This window comes from Sminthopsis crassicaudata, chromosome 1 (genome assembly GCF_048593235.1).
Source record: "Sminthopsis crassicaudata isolate SCR6 chromosome 1, ASM4859323v1, whole genome shotgun sequence".
NCBI classification, from domain to species: domain Eukaryota; kingdom Metazoa; phylum Chordata; class Mammalia; order Dasyuromorphia; family Dasyuridae; genus Sminthopsis; species Sminthopsis crassicaudata.
Window position 1 is genome coordinate 539,496,779 of NC_133617.1, and position 22,636 is coordinate 539,519,414.

Below are 22,636 nucleotides of genomic sequence, written 5' to 3' on the forward strand. Positions count from 1 at the left end.
AGTTTATGAAAACTTTTGTTCACAAAATTCTTCCAATGATTCACAAAGCAATGTCTTATTCCAACTTGTGTGAATCTTCAATTTCTATCCATTTTCTGTCATATTTTGAAACTATTTTCTTGAAAGTTTTAAAGGGAATACAAAATCAATGTGTCAACACATTGTGTAAAAATGGAGATGATTTATTTCTTCACTTCGTCTAAACAGGTAATAATCTTAAAATCAAATAAGGACAAAGTAGATTTCATGATAACTTGATCAAGTAGTTGTAATGGTATGTAAAGTTAAAAGGGCAAACAAACATCCAGAAAGCATGTGTTTTGTTGAACCCTGATATGAAATGTGTGTCTATTCAAAGTTCCTATTTTTCTTCTTAACATAGCACAATAGAAATAGGTAAAATTATACTGGAAAGACAGCCAGATTGTCAGTTTCAGGGAGAATATAAAGGTAGACTGCTTTTTTTCCTAAAAAACATTCCATACTGTAAAAATGACAAATGGAGTTCTCATGTGCTAGAAGCAGCCTAGCAAAACGATATGGTAGAATTTCAAATACTCATCTATTATTAGTCAAAGATTTTTTTTTCCTTTTTAGTTATAAGAATAATTGAATGATGAGTGGAAAAATAGTTCTTAGAGGTCATTTCCTACGAATTCTTCCCATCAGAGATGAAAAATAACAACTCTGGATCAAAAAGAAGAGATAATTTCTAGAGTTTTATTAACTCAATATGTGCCCCCAGTAATCTCATGCTTTTTTGAACACTGTGTCTATTATCTATTATCCTGATTTTATAGATGATCATACTGAAACTGAATGAAATTAAATAACTTGACCATGGTCATTTACCTAGTATATATCAGGGACAGAGTTTGAACTCTGGGCAACTACAAGTACAGTATTCTAGTCATTATACTGTACTATTTTCCCACATGAGAAGTAAGTAGCAGATCTGGGATTCTACCCAAAATGTCCTGATTCCCAGTTTGATACTCTTTTATGAAAATCACAGAAATCCCATAATTTCAGACTTAAATGAAACCTCTCTGGTTACCAAGTCTGTCTCTCACCTTCCAACCCCCCACAAACACATCTTCCTGACACATGATTATGCAATTTCTATCGAATGCTTCCAAATAGGCAGAACCCACTAATTCCCAAGTTAGTAATTTTCACTATGATTAATTGTTTTTTCTCGCTTCAAGCTAAAATTTGTACCTGCATTTTCTACCTACTGGTCTTAATATTGAGCAATGGGGCCAATAGCACATCTATATGCTCTTCACAGTATATAACCCTTTAATAATTGAATAGTTATCATGTCCATCCTTAATCTACTTTACTCTAAATTAAATATGCCGAATTCCTTCATCAGATCCTGATATGACATGAATACAAGATCTTTCATTATTCTTCTTTCTGTGCTCTGTGACCTCCAAATTATATTTTACTTTTAAGTATCTTTAAACTCTATTATTTGTATTTTATTCATTGACTTTATTGGGTCTTGAAAGACTCATGAATGAGATCTAGGCATTATTACCCCCATTTAATAGATACAGAAATTGAGATTAAAATAAACTAATTGAACTGCACAAAATCAGCACATCTAGGAAGATTGCCTGTTATTCAGGTTCTTTTTTATTAGATAGCTATCCCTTTGTTTTGCAGTATTTTTACAATACAAAAAAAGGGGTCATAAATATTTTTGTACATTCTTTTTGCACTTTTATTTTTTTTTTGAATGTAAGCTTAGAAGTGGTAGAGGTATCACCAAGGTTATTAGCTAATGATAGAAACAAGAAACTTATCTTTTAATTTTAGCAATGCATTGATCTAAATGTTCCACCATAGTGATGTAGCTTCTTTATCTAAACTATATTTATATGTTTGTATAGTTTTCTTTGTTCTTACTTTATGTATGCCATCACTTAGTACATTTCCCTTGGTTTTTGAATTTTTCAAATTTTTAGTAAATTTATTGTTAATACATATTGCTTTATGATTCATGTTGGGAGAGAAAAATTAGAGCAAAAGATAAAAACCATGGAAGAAATTAGAAAGCAGAAAAAGAAAACAAGAAGTGAACAGAGCATGAGTTAATTTGCATTCAGTCTTCTTAGTTTTTTTATGGATGCAGATGACATTTTCTGACCAAAGTCTATTGGGATTGCTTTGGATTACTGAAACATTGAGAAGAACCAAGTCTTTCATAGTAGACCATTGCACATTCTTGCTATTATTTTGTAGAATGTATTACTGGTTCTGCTTGTTTCACTCAGCATTGGTTCATGTAAAACTTTCCACACCTTTCTAAAATCACTTTGTTCATCATTTGTTATATAACAATGCTATCACATTATGTTCATATACTACAACTTGTTCAGCCATTCCTCAATTGATGAACATCTACTCATTTTCCAATTAGTTGCTACCACAAAAAGAACTGCTACAAATAGTTTTGCTCAGATGGGTCTTTTTCCCTCCTTTATAATTCCCTTTAATATAGATCTAGGAATGGAATGTTGGGCTAAAGGATATGCACAGTTTTATATAATTTTATATAACCCTATGGGCATAGTTTCAAATTCCTCTCCAGAATGGTTCAATCATTTCACAGCTCCACCAACAATGCATTGGTGTCCAAGTTTCCCAAAATCCCATCAAACATTTATCATTACATTTTCCAGTCAAGTTAGCCAATCTGAGAGGTGTGAGGTGGTACTTCAGAATTATTTTAATTTGCATTTCTTTCATTAATAATGATGTGTGTTGAGGCGGGGCCAAGATGGCAGAGAAGATATACTCGATTTTGTGAGCTCCCTTCTTCCCTCAATACCAATTAATTAAATCAGCCTCAAAAATAGCGCTGGACTGATAGAAACCACAGGGACTGGAAGCATGACTTACCAGCTGAAGAGAATCTGGAGTTTCAACAGAAAAGGTCGGTTCCCAGGGGAGGAAAAAAAAAGAGGCCAGCACAGACGGATGGGTGCTGGCCCATTGTGCTGACGCTGGGGAGAACTCTGGGATCAGAGAAGCCACTGAGACAGAAGAATCTGGCACAGGCTGTTAGCTCTTCTCTGCTTATAAAACAGCAGTTGAGAAGAGAAATCAAGCCACTTTAAAATATAAAGCCAGATCCTAGAATCACCCCAATCCCAAAGTGACCTAACAGATCTCAGCACAGCAGTGAAGCCACCGTCTGCTGTCTGGGGCTTCACCTTAAGAGCTTGAAAAGCAGGGACATAGCCCAAGGCAACACATAGTGCCTGGCTCTGCTGTAGGCTGTGGAACTCAGCCAAGGAAGTCCCAGAGAAGCAGAACCTCTGAAATAGGGACCATGGTTTCTGGGCAGACACTTCCAGTTTGAGTGCAGGGCTTTTCACATCAGCTACTGACATCCACGCCCCATGGGACACATTGGCTGGGCTTTGTGTCGCCTTTACTGTTTGGTCTTAAACCTCAGGGAAGTCTCTAGGACACACAGCACCCTCAAAGCACAGCCGTACTAATCACCTCCTAGACACTTCCAGGAAGGTGGAGGGGAACTCTCTCCCAGAGCTCTCTCTCTTAGCTCAAGCACAGAAGCCACTGCATCCATCCAGGCTGGGAGGAAGTGGTAAAGAAATAAATAAATAATTTCCTACCCCAAGGACAGACTCAACAGATTTTTTAAATATGAGTAAAAAGCAAAAAAGAAGGACCATTGATTCCTTCTACACAGAGAAAGAGCGTGTATCCAACCCCAAGGAAGTTAATAGCAGAGAGTCAGCAGATAACAGCCTAAAGGGGAACTATACCTGCCCCCCATCACATAACTCTCTCCTAGAAGAGACTATTAAAAAATTAAGAGAGTTTGAAGAAAAATGGGGAAAGGAAAGAGGAGCTATGATAGAGAATAACAGTGCTCTGAAATTTGAGTTGGAAAAAATAAAGAATTCACAGGAGATGCAGGGAAACAAAATTTGTGAATTAGAAAAGGTTAACAATTCTCAAGAAAGTAGGATTTCTGAATTGGAAAAAGACAATAATTCTCTTAAAAAAATTAGGAAAATAGAAAAAATTTCAATAGAGCAAAATAATTCATTTAAAAACTAAATTGGGCATATACAAAAAGAACTAAAACCTGTCAATGAAGAAAAGGAGAGGAAAAGGGAAAAGGAAAAGGGGAATAACGGAAGGGACTTGGAAGGAGGGATACTAAAAAAAGGGAGGGCTGCGCGTTACAAGAGGCTCACACAGGGGAAGGTGTTCAGGGGGGTCAAGGGAAAAAGCATAATCTGGGGATAATTTGATGGCAGGAAATACAGAATTAGTAATTTTAACTATAAATGTGAATGGGATGAACGTTCCCATCAAACAGAGATGGATAGCAGACTGGATCAAAAAGCAGAACCCTACAATATGTTGTTTAAAGTAATCACACTTAAATCAGGGAAATGCATACAGAGTAAAGGTAAAAGGTTGGAGCAGAATCTATTATGCTTCAGGTGAAGCCAAAAAAGCATCCTTATCTCAGATCAAGCAAAAGCAGAAACTGATCTAATTAAAAGAAAAAAAGGAAGGAAACTATATCCTGCTAAAAGGTAGCATAAAAAATGAAGCCATATAAATACTAAACATATATGCACCAAGTGGTATAGCATCTAACTTTCTAAAGGAAAAGTTAAGAAAACTGCAAGAAGAAATAGACAGTAAAACTATAATAGTGGAAGATCTCAACCTTGTACTCTCAGATTTAAATAAATCAAACCACAAAACAAATAAGAAAGAAATTAAAAAAGTAAATAGAACATTAGAAAAACTAGGTATTATAGACCTTTGGAGAAAACTGAATGGCAATAGAAAGGAATATGCTTTCTTGTTAGCAGTTCATGGATCCTATACAAAAATTGACCATATATTAGGACATAAGGATCTCAAAATTAAATGTAGGAAGGCACAAATAATAAATGCCTTCTTCTCAGATCACAATGCAATAAAAGCTATATTCAGTAAGAAGTTAGGGGTAAATAGACCAAAAAGTAATTGGAAACTGAATAATCTCATCTTAAAGAATGACTGGGTGAAACAGCAAATTATAGAAACAATTAATAATTTCACCCAAGATAATGACAATGATGAGACATCACACCAAAATCTGTGGGATGCAGCTAAAGCGGGAATAAGGGGAAATTTTATATCTTTAGAGGCTTATTAGAACAAAACAGAGAAAGAGAGATTAACGAATTGGGCCTACAACTTAAAAAGCTAGAAAAAGACCAAATTAAAAACCCCCAACCAAAAATTAAACTTGAAATACAAAAATTAAAAGGAGAAATCAATAATATTGAAAGTAAAAAAACTATTGAATTAATAAATAAAACCAAGAGTTGGTTTTAAGAAAAAGCCAATAAAATAGATAAATCTTTGGTAAATCTGATCAGAAAAAAGAAAGAGGAAAATCAAATTGTTAGTCTTACAAATGAAAAGGGGGATTTTCCACCAATGAAGAGGAAATTAGAGAAATAATAAAGAATTACTTTGCCCAACTTTAAGCCAATAAATTTGATAACTTAGGTGAAATGGATGACTTTCTCCAAAAATATAGGCTTCCTAGACTAACAGAGGAGGAGACAAATTGCTTAAATAGTCCCATTTCAGAAAAAGAAATAGAATAAGCTATTAATCAACTCCCTAGGAAAAAATCCCCAGGACCAGATGGATTCACATGTGAATTCTACCAAACATTTAAAGAACAATTAGCCCCACTGCTAGATAAATTATTTGAAAAAATAGGGGATGCAATGCTATATAAACTATTTGAAAAAATAGGGGATGAAGGAGTCCTACCAAACTCCTTTTATGACACAGACATGGTACTGATACCTAAACCAGGTCGATCGAAAACTGAGAAAGAAAATTATACACCAATTTCCTTAATGAATATTGATGCTAAAATCTTAAATAAGATATTAGCAAAAAGATTTCAGAAAATCATCCCCAGGATAATACACTATGATCAAGTAGGATTCATACCAGTAATGCAGGGCTGGTTTAATATTAGGAAAACTATTAATATAATTGACCATATTAATAATCAAATTAATAAAAACCATATGATCATCTCAATACATGCAGAAAAAGCATCTGACAAAATCTAACATCCATTCCTACTAAAATCTCTTGAGAGTATAGGAATAAATGGATTATTCCTTAGAATAATCAGTAGCATATATTTAAGACCTTCAGTAAGCATAATATGCAATAGAAATAAACTGCAACCTTTCCCAGTAAGATCAGGAGTGAAACAAGGTTGCCCATTATCACCATTACTATTCAATATAGTACTAGAAATGCTCGCCTCGGCAATAAGAGCCAAGAAAGGGATTCAAGGAATTTGTGTAGGAAATGAGGAAATTAAACTATCAAGCTTTGCAGATGACATGATGGTATACTTAGAGAACCCCAAAGACTCTGCTAACAAGCTATTAGAAATAATTCAGAATTTTAGCAAAGTGGCAGGATACAAAATAAATCCATATAAATCCTCAGCATTCTTATATGTCACCAACAAAATGCAACAGCAAGAGATACAAAGAGAAATTCCATTCCAAACAAATGTTGAGAGTATAAAGTATTTGTGAATCCATCTACCAAAGAATAGTCAGGAATTATATGAGAAAAATTACAAAACACTTGCCACAAAAATAAAGTCAGATTTAAATAATTGGAAAGATATTCAGTGCTCTTGGGTAGCCTAAGCGAATATAATAAAGATGACAATACTCCCCAAACTAATCTATTTATTTAGTGCTATACCAATCAGACTTCCAAGAAACTATTTTAATGACCTAGAAAAAATAACAACAAAATTCATATGGAACAATAAAAGGTTGAGAATTGCAAGTGAACTAATGAAAAAAAAAGTCAGAGGAAGGTGGTCCAAGTGTACCTGATCTAAAGCTACATTATATAGCAGCAGTCACCAAAACCATTTGGTATTGGCTCAGAAATAGACCGGTCGATCAGTGGAACAGATTAGATACAAAGGACAAAAAAGGGTACATCTGTAGCAATCTAGTCTTTGACAAACCGAAAGATACCAACATTAGGGATAAAAATTCATTATTCGTTAAAAACTGTTGGGAAAACTGGAAATTAGTATGGCAGAAATTAGATATGGATCCACACTGAACACCATATACCAAGATAAGATCAAAATGGGTCCATGATTTAGGCATAAAGAATGAGATCATAAATAGATTAGAGGAACAGAGAATAGTCTACCTCTCAGACCTGTGGAGGAGGAAGGAATTTATGACCAGAGGAGAACTAGAGATCATTATTGATCACAAAATAGAAGATTTTGATTACATCAAACTAAAAAGTCTCTGTACAAACAATACTAATGCAAACAAGATTAGAAGGGAAGTAACAAATTGGGAAAATATTTTTAAAAGTAAAGGTTCTGACAAAGGTCTCATTTCCAAAATATATAGAGAACTGTCCCTGATTTATAGGAAGCCAAACCATTCTCCAATTGATAAATGGTCAAGGGATATGAACAGACAATTCTCAGATGATGAAATTGAAATTATTTCTACTCATATGAAAGAGTGTTCCAAATCACTACTGATCAGAGAAATGCAAATTAAGACAACTCTGAGATGCCGCTACACACCTGTCAGATTGACTAAGATGACAGGAACAAATAATGATGAATGTTGGAGGGGATGTGGGAAAACTGGGACACTGATACATTGATGGTGGAGTTGTGAAAGAATCCAGCCATTCTGGAGAACAATTTGGAACTATGCCCAAAAAGTTTTCAAACTAAAGAGCTGAAAGGGACCTGAATGTGCCAAAATGTTTGTGGCAGCTCTTTTTGTTGTAGCTCGAAACTGGAAGTTGGATGGATGTCCATCAATTGGAGAATGGTTGGGTAAATTGTGGTATATGAAGGTTATGGAATATTATTGCTCTGTAAGAAATGACCAGCAGGAGGAATACAGAGAGGCTTGGAGAGACTTCAATCTACTGTTGCTGAGTGAAATGAGCAGAACCAGAAGATCACTGTACACTTCAACAACAATACTGTATGAGGATGTATTCTGATGGAAGTGGAAATCTTCAACATAAAGCAGATCCAACTCACTTTCAGTTGATCAATGATGAACAGAAATAACTACACCCAGAGAAGGAACACTGGGAAGTGAATGTAAATTGTTAGCACTACTATCTACCCAGGTTACTTATACCTTCGGAATCTAATACTTAATGTGCAACAAGAAAATGGTATTTACACACATATATTGTATCTAGATTATATTGTAACACATGTAAAATATATGCGATTACCTGTCATCGGGGGGAGGGAGTAGAGGGAGGGAGGGGATAATTTGGAAAAATGAATAAAAAAAAAAGAAAAGAAAAAAAAAATAGGGGATGAGGAGTCCTATCAAACTCCTATTATGACATATACATGGTACTGATACCTAAATCAGGTCGATCCAAAACTGAGAAAGAAAATTATACACCAATTTCCTTAATGAATATTGATGCTAAAATCTTAAATAAGATATTAGCAAAAACACTTTAGAAAATCATCCCCAAGATAATATACTATGATCAAGTAGGATTTATACCAGGAATGCAGGACTGGTTTAATATTAGGAAAACTATTAGTATAATTGACCATATTAATAATCAAATTAATAAAAACCATATGATCATCTCAATAGACGCAGAAAAAGCATTTGACAAAATCCAACATCCATTCCTACTAAAAACGCTTGAGAGTATAGGAATAAATGAACTATTCCTTAGAATAATCAGGAGCATATATTTAAGACCTTTAGTAAGCATAATATGCAATAGAAATAAACTGCAACCTTTCCCAGTAAGATCAGGAGTGAAACAAGGTTGCCCACTATCACCATTACTATTCCTATATAGTACTAGAAACGTTCGCCTTGGCAATAAGAGCCAAGAAAGAGATTCAAGGAATTTGTGTAGGAAATGAGGAAATTAAACTATCAAGCTTTGCAGATGACATGATGGTATACTTAGAGAACCCCAAAGACTCTGCTAACAAGCTATTAGAAATAATTCAGAATTTTAGCAAAGTGGCAGGATACAAAATAAATCCATATAAATCCTCAGCATTCTTATATGTCACCAACAAAATGCAACAGCAAGAGATACAAAGAGAAATTCCATTCCAAACAAATGTTGAGAGTATAAAGTATTTGTGAATCCATCTACCAAAGAATAGTCAGGAATTATATGAGAAAAATTACAAAACACTTGCCACAAAAATAAAGTCAGATTTAAATAATTGGAAAGATATTCAGTGCTCTTGGGTAGCCTAAGCGAATATAATAAAGATGACAATACTCCCCAAACTAATCTATTTATTTAGTGCTATACCAATCAGACTTCCAAGAAACTATTTTAATGACCTAGAAAAAATAACAACAAAATTCATATGGAACAATAAAAGGTTGAGAATTGCAAGTGAACTATGAAAAAAAAGTCAGAGGAAGGTGGTCCAAGTGTACCTGATCTAAAGCTATATTATATAGCAGCAGTCACCAAAACCATTTGGTATTGGCTCAGAAATAGACCGGTCGATCAGTGGAACAGATTAGATACAAAGGACAAAAAAGGGTACATCTGTAGCAATCTAGTCTTTGACAAACCGAAAGATACCAACATTAGGGATAAAAATTCATTATTCGTTAAAAACTGTTGGGAAAACTGGAAATTAGTATGGCAGAAATTAGATATGGATCCACACTGAACACCATATACCAAGATAAGATCAAAATGGGTCCATGATTTAGGCATAAAGAATGAGATCATAAATAGATTAGAGGAACAGAGAATAGTCTACCTCTCAGACCTGTGGAGGAGGAAGGAATTTATGACCAGAGGAGAACTAGAGATCATTATTGATCAAAAAATAGAAGATTTTGATTACATCAAACTAAAAAGTTTCTGTACAAACAATACTAATGCAAACAAGATTAGAAGGGAAGTAACAAATTGGGAAAATATTTTTAAAAGTAAAGGTTCTGACAAAGGTCTCATTTCCAAAATATATAGAGAACTGTCCCTGATTTATAGGAAGCCAAACCATTCTCCAATTGATAAATGGTCAAGGGATATGAACAGACAATTCTCAGATGATGAAATTGAAATTATTTCTACTCATATGAAAGAGTGTTCCAAATCACTACTGATCAGAGAAATGCAAATTAAGACAACTCTGAGATGCCGCTACACACCTGTCAGATTGACTAAGATGACAGGAACAAATAATGATGAATGTTGGAGGGGATGTGGGAAAACTGGGACACTGATACATTGTTGATTGAGTTTTTGAAGAATCCAACTATTCTGGAGAGCAATTTGGATCTATGCCCAAAAAGCTGTCAAACTGTGCATACCCTTTGATCCAGCATTGCTGCTATTGCGCTTATATCCCAAAGAAATACTAAAGAGCAGAAAGGGACCTGTATGTGCCAAAATGTTTGTGGGAGCTCTTTTTGTAGTAGCTAGAAACTGGAAGATGAATGGGTGTCCATCAATTGGAGAATGATTGGGTAAATTATGGTATATGAAGGTTATGAAATATTATTGCTCTGTTAGAAATGATCAGCCGGACGAATACAGAGAGGTTTGGAGAGACTTACATCAACTGATGCTGAGTGAAATGAATAGAACCAGAAGATCGCTGTACACTTCAGTGTTGTATGAAGATGTATTCTGATGGAAGTGGATATCTTCAACATAAAGAAGATACAACTCACTTCCAGTTGATCAATGATCGACAGTAATAACTACACCCAGAGAAGGAACACTGGGAAGTGAATGTAAATTGTTAGCATGTGTCTATCTACCCAGGTTACTTATACCTTCGGAATCTAATACTTAATGTGCAACAAGAAAATGGTATTTACTCACATATATTTTATGTAGGTTATATTGTAACATATGTAAAATGTATGGGATTGCTTGTCATTAAGGGGAGGGAGTAGAGGGAGGGAGGGGATAATTTGGAAAAATGAATACAAGGGATAATATTATTTAAAAATTACTCATGCATATATACTGTGAAAAAATTATAAATAAAAAAATAAGGATGTGTGGAATTTTTTCATATAACTATGAATGGATTTAATGTTGTTGTTTTTTCACCCACTCCACTGACAACCTTATTTTTTACAGCTGTTCCCTCTTCTCTTAGTAGTCTTTTCCTTTATTGCACTTCACCCATTACCTTCATTTTTATATCCCTTCCCCACTTCTATTAACATTTTCCTAGTTTTTCTGCTCTTCCTTATATTCTCTCTTTTCTTTCCCCCTTTTTTCCTTCTATTTCTTTTTAGGGTTAGGAACATTTTTTGCCAAACTGAATAATTAAGATATTCTCTCTTAAAGGCAAAACTGATAAGATCAAGCTTCAGACAATAATTATATTCCTCCCTTCTCTTTTACACCTTTCCATTTGACTAATTATCTCATTATATCTCTACTTTCCTCCTTTTTTCCAGTACATCTTAATGTCTTTTTCTTTGATTCTTTAGTCACATTAAAGTCAATTTACAATCCAAATCTCATTTCATGTGATGAACCCCTCTGTCTGCCCCAATGACAGATACAGTTCTCAAGAGTTACAATTATTTCCTCATATATTTAACTTTTACATTATATATGTATATATATGTATATATATATATATATATATATATATATATATATATATATATATATATATATATATATATATGTTTCCCCTATTTACTTTTCTTTTCTTTTTTTTTTTAAATTTTTTATTCATTTTTCCAAATTATCCCCTCCCTCCCTCCACTCCCTCCCCCGGATGACAGGTAATCCTATACATTTTACATGTGTTACAATATAACCTAGATACAATATATGTGTGTAAATACCATTTTCTTGTTGCACATTAAGTATTAGATTCCGAAGGTATACGTAACCTGGGTAGATAGACAGTTGTGCTAACAATTTACATTCACTTCCCAGTGTTCCTTCTCTGGGTGTAGTTATTTCTGTCCATCATTGATCAACTGAAAGTGAGTTGGATCTGCTTTATGTTGAAGATTTCCACTTCCATCAGAATACATCCTCATACAGTATTGTTGTTGAAGTGTATAGTGATCTTCTGGTTCTGCTCATTTCACTCAGCAACAGTAGATTGAAGTCTCTCCAAGCCTCTCTGTATTCCTCCTGCTGGTCATTTCTTACAGAGCAATAATATTCCATAACCTTCATATACCACAATTTACCCAACCATTCTCCAATTGATGGACATCCATTCAACTTCCAGTTTCTAGCTACAACAAAAAGAGCTGCCACGAACATTTTGGCACATACAGGTCCCTTTCAGTTCTTTAGTATTTCTTTGGGATATAATCCCAATAACAGCAATGCTGGGTCAAAGGGAATGTACAGTTTGATAACTTTTTGGGCACCCTATTTACTTTTCTATGCTTCTCTTTAGTACTGCTTGTAGAATAAATTTTCTGTTTAGTTCTTGATTTTTCAATGGAAATTAAATTCACTTCTATGAAAATCCATCTCCTTCCCTGAAAGATGGTGTTGAGTCTTGCTGGATAGTCAATTCTTGGTTGTAATCCCAGGTCCTTTGCCTTCTGGAATGTGGTATTCCAGATCCTCTGACTCTTTATTTTAGAAGCTGCTAGATACTGGATAATACTGACTTTTTCTCCTTGATATTTGTATTGTTTTTGCCTTGTAGTTTGCAGTATTTTTTCACTGAAATTGTAGTGCTGGAGTTTTGCAACAATATTCCTTGGAGTTTTTCTTGTGGGCTCTCTTTCTGATTGTGATCTATGAATTCTTTCAATGAGTATTTCTCCCTGTGTTTGTAGAATATTGGGGAAGTTTTCCTTAATGATCTCTTGAAGAATGCTATCCTGACTTTTTTCTTTGGCATGTCATTCAGTTAGATCAATACTTTTAAAATTATCTCTTCTCGATCTATTTTCCAAGTCAAATGTTTTTCCAATGAGGTATTTCACATTTTCTTATATTTTTTCATTCTTTCTAGTTTGTTTGATTGATTCTTGCTGTCTCGTAGAATTATAATCTTCCATTTGTGTTCTTCTTGTTTTTAATGTGTGATTTTCTTCCATTAGCTTTAGTATCTCTTTTTCCATTTGGTTAATTCTACTTTTTGAGGCATTGTTTTTGTCAGAGAATTTTTCCCCTTACTTTTCCAAGCTGTTAAGTCTCTCATGTACACCTCTCATTTCCTTTCTCATTTCTTTTTCTACCTAATTTTTGTCTGTAAAGTCTTTTTTGATCACTTCCAAAAAGACTCTTTGGGTTTCAACTTAATTCATATTACTGTTTGAGATTTCCTCTATGAATATTCTGTTCTAGTGTGAGTTTGTGTTTTGTCTTGCCTTGTCACTGTAATAGCTTTCTATGGCCAAGGTTCTTTTCTGTTTTTTGCTCATTTTCTTTCCTTTTCTTTTGGTATTATCTCTCTCTCTCTCTCTCTCTCTCTCTCTCTCTCTTTCTCTCTTTTTTACTTTTATTATTACTTCTGCTGGGTTAAAGGATTGTTAAAGATTGTTGTCTCAAGTTTCCTGTTTATTAGCTCTAAGCATTGGCTTTGTGCACAGGGATGCCTAGTGCTTGTAGGGGATAACTTTCCTACTCTTTTCATGAAACAGCCTGGTTTCCCAGTTTGACTTTTGAGCTAGACCTGGAAACTTCCCCATTTATTTACTCCTCTACTGAGCCAGAACTGAGGGTTTTAGATTCTGCTTTGCTATGATTAAGACCTTCTCAACAAATTTCCCAGAGTCTCTCTGAGCTGGGTTAAACAGGATTTCCACCCCATGAAACTAACCATTTAGTATTGACAAAAAATAGACTAGCTGAGCAGTGGAATAGGTTAGGTTCAGAGGACAAAATAGTCAATAACTATAGCAATCTAGTTTTGGGATAAGAATTCACTATTTGACAAAAACTGGAAATTAGTATGGCAGATACTAAGCATAGACCCACACCTTACACCATACACCAAGATAAGATCAAAGTGGGTTCAAAATTTAGGCATAAAACATGAGATTATAAATAAAGTAGAAGAATATAGCATAGTTTACCTCTCAGACCTGTGGAGGAGGAAGGAATTTGTGACCAAAGAAGAACTAGATGTTATCATTAATCACAAAATAAAAATTTTTGATTATATCAAGTTCAAAATCTTTTGTACAAACAAAACCAATGCAGACAAGATTAAAAGGGAAACAATAAACTGGGAAAGTATTTTTGCAGTTAAAGGTTCTGATAAGGGCCTCATTTCCAAAAAATATAGCAAATTGACTCTAATTTGTAAGAAATCAAGCCACTCTCCAATTGATAAATGTTCAAAGGATATGAACAATTTTCAGATGATGAAATTGAAACTATTTCTACTCATAAGAAAAAGTGTTCCAAATAATTATTAATCAGAGAAATGCAAATTAAGACAACTCTGAGATACCTCTACCCACCTGTCAGATTGGCTAAGATGACAGGAAAAGACAATGACAATTGCTGGAGGGGATGTGGGGAAAACTGGAACACTGATGCATTTTTGGTGGATTTGTGAATGGATCCAACTGTTCTGGAGAAAATTTGGAACCATGATCAAAAAGCTATCAAACTGTGCATACCCTTTGATCCAGCAGTTTTTCTACTGGGCTTTTATCCCAAACAGATATTTAAAAAAAGAAAGGGACTTGTATATGCAAAAAATATTTGTGTCAGCCCTTTTCATAGTGTCTAGAATTTGGAAATTGAATGGATGCTCATCAACTGAAGAATGGATGAGTAAATTATGATATATGAATGTTATGGAATATTATTATTCTGTAAGAAATGACCAGCAGGATGAATACAGAGAGGATTGGAGAGACTTACATGAACTGATCCTAAGTGAAATGAACAGAACCAGGAGATCTTTATACACTTCAATAGCAATACTATATGAGGATCAATTCTGATGGAAGTGGCTATCTTTGGCAATAAGAGGATCCAATTCAGGTCCAATTGATCAGCTACACCCAGCAAAAGAACTCTGGGAAATAAGTGTGGACTGCTTGCATTTTTGTTTTTCTTTCCAGGTTATTTTTTACTTCTAAATCTGATTTTTCTTGTGAAACAAGAGAACTGTATAAATATGTACACATATATTGTATCTAGGATATACTTTAACATGTTTAACATGTTTGAGACTGCCTGCCATCTAGAGGAAGGGGTAGCGAAGAAAGGGAAAAGTTGGAACAGAAGTGATTGCAAGGGTCAATGTTGAAAAATTACCCATGCATATGTCCTGTTAATAAAAAGCTATAATTTAAAAAAATAAAGAAAGAGCATGTTTTCTTCTTAGGTCAATAGCCTTTAATATCAGGTCCTAAATTAAAGATCTTATTTCTCATGCTCACATGGCAATGATTTCTGAAGTTTTATTTCTCTGCTAAAAGAGAAATCGGAAGAAAAATACTTTTATAAAATTGCAATTATTTTTTCCTTTGAGATGAAATCTTGATAGGCATTTGTTCCTTTCACAAGAAACTCCAGCTAGAAATCTGTCCCAGATGGCCATGTGTAAATAATTATAATCTCTTTTATTTGGCATAAGCCTGTCATCAAAAACACTAATACTGGCTCTGGAGATATCCTAAAAAACATCTGAGCTCAGGAATTCTTGAACAATTTCTGTCAAAATTTACCCAAATGTGGTTTTTTGTTCTTTTAAGATGGAAGCACTTTAAGAAAAAATGGCCTTCAAATAAAGTACTTACTGATATAGAGATATTTTATCAGCCTGACTATCCACATGAGAAATTACAGTGTCATTAATGCTAATGGGAATTGTACAAAAATCAAGAAAATATTATAATTTTCCTGACATTGTTTGGGGAAAAAAAAGAGGTGGAGACAATTTATTTAACAGGGATGAAATTTCTTCTGTCTAAAAACTGCCATTGAAAACGGTGCACTTAAATGTTGAATTGAAGTTTGAAATATTTTTGAGATTTATTTAGATGTATATGAGACACAGAAAATTAAGATTCCCTTAAATTATACTCTCTCCTATTCCCTAGTCAACCATTATGTTAGAAAGATCTACATTGAAAGCTATCCTTCTACATATATGGATTATGTTACTTCATCTTTTAGTATCCTAGGAAATTCTTTAAGATTATAAATTGTAGAACAGTTATAAGTCTTCCCTGATAGAAGTTGAAATTACAAGTCTGAAACAAAATAAAATTAAATTCATGCATCATGATTAGAATTGTTTCTTTTTATTGATCTCCTAAAATGAAAAATTAGATTAAAGCAAAACAGAATAGACATCAAAATTTGTTACACAAAGTCTCTGACTCAATATCTCATTGCATGTCTATATAGCAAAACATAAAAGAAAGTTTTGTTAGATATAGTCTACAGTACAATGAAGAGGTTCATTCAATCATTTCCCAGTCCCATTCCTCTCTAAAAAAAAGTATGAAGAGATCAGTCTAGCTGTGTCTACATAAACTATTTGATATTAGTGTAGTTAATAAGATATTTGCTTCCATTTTCTCTTCAGATGAAGGAAATTCAGATGATATTGGATGACATATCTTACCCTCATATGACAGAATTTAAAACTTAAATCATCCCATGAACCAGTCAAGTGAGACAATTTGAGATTGCTCTGCCATGGGCTCCTTGTGAATCCTTGAAACTTTAAAATTTGAACCTTAATCTTCATTTAGCAGACTTTATTACTGATTTTTACTTTGTTTCTATTTTAGAAACTATTTTTCATGTCAAATACTACAAGCTCTGCTTGTTTGAGTATTCTTTACCTTGATTCATTGGTGTGATATTTAGTTAGATAGCAACTTCTCAGCTGCCCCTGTACCTCAAATTTAGAAGGGTTGAATCACTATGGACCCCACTCAGTTTCTGCTCATACAAGGGCACATAGGGAACCTAGGTGAGTGGAATAGTTTTAGATCTGAAAACTGTTAGAAACCATAAGTCCAACTCCCTAAAGCACAGACCAATTAAGTGACTTCGCATAGGATCATAGGGAATCTGGACCAATTTATTCCTAACCTAAATTCAGTACCCAATATTATCGATCTAAAACATCAAATACACAGCTATAATACAATCCATAGCATTCTTGAGAGCAAGACCAGATTAAAATGTAAACTAAGAACTATTTAGCAAAATAATTAAAATACAATGAAACATACATAGTATTAATATGTGGTTTCTTAAGTCAATATTTAACCTACAAGGGATCTTCATTTTTGGGGAATTGAGTTCCATTTCAACTTGAGTTTGACACTATGACTCTAAATCAAACTTAATAATTGTCAAATCATTGGGAAGTTTACCAAGTAGAAAAAAATAGAAAAAACTTTCACAAAGAGTATCCTCAGTAAGTTTTGCCAAGTTTTGCTAAATGTGTCAATAGGATCTATCCACTCACCTTGAAAACAGTAGTTTGCAAAATATCAAACAGATAAATTCAATGTGTTTGTAACTGAAGCCTTTATTTTTAGGGATAATTTTTAAATATTCTTAATGTCCACCAAATCTTCAATTTCCTTTGTTCACTTCAAAACACTTGGGACTATTATGTAAGATAACAGTATAAATATATATAACATTAAATATATGTTACAACCACCAATCATAGTTTTTCCTTTGGTGAAGTAAATGACTATTATGCTCTGTACTACTTTTACTTATTGTTCCAAGAGGAAAAGTAAATTAGGAAAGAAATTACTAGTAGGAAAAAGAGGAATATAAAGGACAAGATACTAACCACACATATTATCACATGAAATATGGAGTCATATTCTGGGAATGAATAATCACACCCTTGAATCTGGCACTGGCAATTGTTGTTTATGAACTCTACTACCAGCAGAAAGATTTGAGAGTACTAAATGATAGAGACCACAAATTCTTATCAAAATGACTATCATTTACTGAAAAGATGGAAAGTGAAGGAAGAATTAAATCCAATTAGAAAAGTTCATTTTTCTAAGAAAAAATAAACAGTCAAAAATCCATATCTGCCACAAATTACCTTCTCTTAAAAATGTTATGACAGATATAGAATTGTATCATTAAAAAACCAAACTAACCTCTGGGCCAGCATTCTAAATGTGCTATGCATCTTAAGTATACATTTTTTAATTTCCTTTTGTCAAATTGTTTTCTGAAGTTTGCTACCTTTTTTTTTTTCCATTTAGAAGTGATAGATCAATACTGACATTTTTCTTAATGATTCTCTTATCAGCCTAGCAAAGTGGTGTTGAAGCAAAGCAACATTATGGAGTGTTCTATGAAAACAGGAATAGATAAGTTCAATTTATGTTACACAGTTTTTCATGTTTTTGTTAGAGTTGCTTATGTATGAAATCAGTATGAGTTTATTAGCAATCAAATTAGATTTCAACTGCTAATGTAGCTGACCTAATAACGAACCCATTCTATCATATTATGGGCAGCAGATGAAAGATATGTTTTTGAAAAGCACAGAATCATTCTAAAAGAGACCAACTTGGCCATGAATCCTATGTCTCCTTTGGTATAACTTTGAATGATGGTCATTCAGCCTCCCCTCTAAAACCTCTGGTATCACTATCTCATAAGAGCCAATATAATTTCTGTACTGCTCTAAAATTTAGGAAATGCTCCTTTATTTTTAGTTAAATTCTTCTTTGTTGCAATTTCTAATGAATGATTCTAATTCTGCCTTCTAGAAACACAAAGAATAAATATAAGACTGATTCTCTATGGAACGAAAACAACAGTATTTTCCCTATGTGTTTTCTTTTCCACTTTGAATAAATTATTTTGTGTCATGATTTCTAGTTACTTACTTTCCTTTCCTCCTTTCTCTTAAAATGCCAGTTTGCAGATTATAAAATTACTGAAATGCATCTGAGGTTTATGTATGTTGTTGGTCCCTTTATTGATGCTACCCTTTAGCAGGATATAATGCCCTTTCTTATCTCTTTTAATTAGATCAATTTTTGCTTTTGCTTGATTTGAGATAAGAATGACTACCCCTGCTTTTTTGGCTTCACCTGAAGCATAATAGATTCTGCTCCAACCTTTTACCTTTATTCTATTTGTATCACCCTGTTTCAGGTGTGTTTCCTGTAAGCAACATATTGTAGGCTTCTGGCTTTAAATCCAGTCTGCTAACTGCTTCCTCTTTATGGGGGAGTTTACCCCATTCACATTTATGGTTAAAATGACTAATTCTATATTGCTTGTCATCCTGTTAACCCCTGCTTATGCTTTTCTGCTTTCCTTCCCCCTTCCCCCTTTCCCCACATTAAACTTGTGAGCACCACTTGCTTCTCACAGCCCTCCCTTTTTAGTATCTCTCCCCTACCTTAAAGTTCCTCCCCCTATTTTACCCCTTTTTCTCACAATTTCTGTATTCCCTTCCCCTTAGCTTACTCCTTCCCTTTTAATTTTTTCCTCCCACTTTTCAATGAAGTAGAAGAAGTTTCATCATAAATCAAATATGTCTATTGATACACACTATGTTCATCCCCCTCCTTTCTTTCTCTCAGATATAATAGGTTACCTTTGCCTCTTCATGAAATATAGTACCCCTACTTTACCCTTTTTTATGATATAATTTCCTTTTCAACTCTAGTTTCTAGGACAAAGTATACATGTGTTCTTTATATATCTTTATGGCAGAAATATAGTTCTCAAGATTTCTTTTTACCTTTTTATAAATCTCTTGAGTTCTGTATTTGAAAATCAAATGTTTTGTGTAGATCTTGTTTTTTCATCAAGAATAGAAGAAATTTATTTATTTTTTAAAATGTCCATTTTCGTCCCTGAAAAGCAATGCTCATTTTTGCTAGGTAAGTTATTATTGGATGCATACCAATTTCCTTAGCCTTTCAGAATATAATATTTCAGGCTCTTCACTCCTTTAATGTGGATGCTGCTAAATCCTGGGTTATCCTTATTATGGCTCCTCCATATTTGAATTGATTTTTTCTAGCAGCTTCCAATATTTTTTCCTTCCTCTGATGGTTCTTGAACTGGACCACTATATTTCTTGGCATTTTGACTTTAGGGTCCCTTTCAATAGGTGATCAATGAAGTTTTTCAATGTTTATTTTACCCTCTGTTTCTAAAACATTTGGGCAGGTCTGTTTGATAATTTTTTGGAAAATAGTGTCCAGGCTCTTTTTTTCCTCAAATTTTTCGGGGAGTCCGATTATTCTCAAATTGCCTCTCCTGGATCTGTTTTCCAAGTCTGTTGTCTTCCCAATAAGGTACTTGACATTCTTTTCCATTGTTTCATTTTTATGGTTTTGCTTGACTACTTCTTGGTTTCTCCTTGAGTCATTCAATTCTACTTGTTCGATTCTGATTTTCAGTGATGTATTTTCTTCACTCACTTTTTTTATATGTTTTTGTAATTTTCCAATTGAGTTTTTAAGTTAGTTTTTTTCTTCTATGGAATTTTTTTTCCCATTTCATCAATTTTATTTTTTAGAAAGCTGTTTTCTTTTTCCAACTCACTAATTTTATTTCTCAATGATTTGATTTCTTTATCCACTCTGTCTTTAAATTCCTGGGATGACTTCTCCAGACTCTCTTACCAAGCTTTCCTTGCCTTTTCCCATTTCTCTTCTAGCTCTCTTGTGAGAGCCTTTTTGATTTCCTCTATGACAGTCTTGTGTATTGAGGAACCGATCATCTCCCTCTTAGGGGAGTCCTCTGGAGACAGTCAGTTTTTAGTCTCCTCAAGGTTTGAAGTCTGCTCTCTCTCCATACAGAAGTTGTCAATGGTTAGAGCCCTTTTAAATGTTTTGTTCATTTTGTCAGAGCAGAATCAATGAAAACAACTGACAAGAGAAAAAATTGGTTTGTTTCTGGGGAGGATGGGGCTGGATGGTGTGACCTGGCTTCCTCTACAGACTGCAGGAGACAGCAGTAAGGCACTAGCAGGACAGTGATGGCTGTTCACTCTGTCTGCACTCCGAGACTCTGAGGCTCTAACAACTTGCTGAGTCACTTTTGGTGGGTGTGGGAGTGGCCATGTCCTGAGAGACACTAGCTTTCCAGGTTTTTATTCTTTACCTCTGGTGTTTACACCTTCTCTGCTGATCCTGGCTTGCTGCCAAGATGGAATATCCACATTGGGGTAAAGGTCATTACACAGAAACAGCAGAGATTGCACACCTCCCCCCCTCAGGTCTGAGCAGTGTGAGTTGCCTGCCTAGTTCTTGCTGCTTGCCCTCAGCGTGTGCCCAGTCTGTTCATCCCCTCCCCCAAGCAAAAACAGACCTTTTCTGGTGAATTTTAAGGATGTCTTCTGTTGGTAATTATTTGTGGGTTTTTTTTTTTTTTTTTTTTTTTCTGATCAAGCATTAATTCCAAGGCCTGTCATGAAGATTCTGAGAGAATATGTGGAGCTCAAGCAGCTGTGTGCCTCCTCTCCACCATCTTGGCCAGAAGTCCTTCAACATATTATGCATGGATAATTTTTCAACACTGATCCTTTTAAAACTTTGTGTTCCAATTTTTCCTCTCCTTCCTCCCACCCCCTGTCCTAGATGGCATCTAATCCAATATATGCTAAACATGGCAAAATATATGTTAAATCTAATATGTGCGTGCATATTTATATAATTATCTTTCTAAAAAAAAAATCAAATCAAAAAAATTGAAAAAAATAAAATGCAAGCAAACAACAAAAAGAGTTAAAATGTTATGTTGTGATCCACAGTCAGTTCCCAAAGTTCTCTCTCTGGATATAGTTACTTCTTTTCATTGCAAGATCATTAGAACTGGTCTGGTTTGATAAGAGTCCCGTTCATCAGAATTGATCATCATATAATCTTGTTGTTTCCATGTACAACGATCTCCTGGTTCTACTTATTTCACTTAGCATCAGTTCATGTAAGTCTTTCCAAGCCTCTCTAAAATCATCCATAAGCGGGCTTTTTTAAGACCCATACTAACTCACCTTCTGACATGATGAAAGGATTAGAAAAGATGCCTTAAAAATCATCTGCATCACCTAACTAAACCTTTGATTGCTTACTGCAGCAGGCAGGGATCCTAACCTGACACTGACACACACACACACACACACACACACACACACACACACACACTCACACACACATACAAAAACTTTTGCAAAATTGATAACACTTACTTTTGGTATACTGATGTTCACATGTTTATAGACAATACAAAATTCATAGAGGGGAAAGATGAAAAGCTCTAGCTACAAGATAACTAAATAGGTATTACATCCAAACAGCACCTTTGAGTGAAAGGCCAGCTTACCAAAGTCAGAAGTGATACACCTCTACTTCTGAAGTAACAACACTGATTGGGTAGTGCTGTGAAACTGGGATAGGTTGTTCAATCAAAACTAATCTAGTCAATTAACTTGTTTATCAATCCAACTTATTTATCTCCCAAAAGAAGTTAATACAGGCTCATGACAGTATGATCACCACTTATAAGAAAGAAGGCCCAGATTATCAGATATGGCAGAATGTCCTTTGGAGAAAAAGAATCAGGAAAAAAA

General features: G+C 34.2%; 1 long non-coding RNA gene across 1 annotated transcript in view; it reads left to right on the forward strand.

Moving 5' to 3' along the window:
- The window catches only part of LOC141555265 (uncharacterized), a 110,857-nt gene extending 89,183 nt beyond the window's left edge, over positions 1 to 21,674 (forward strand). The window contains exon 3 of the long non-coding RNA XR_012486134.1: positions 21,460 to 21,674. This is a non-coding gene — a long non-coding RNA (uncharacterized LOC141555265). The remainder of the gene's footprint in view (positions 1 to 21,459) is intronic.
- Positions 21,675 to 22,636: the final 962 nt, after the last annotated feature.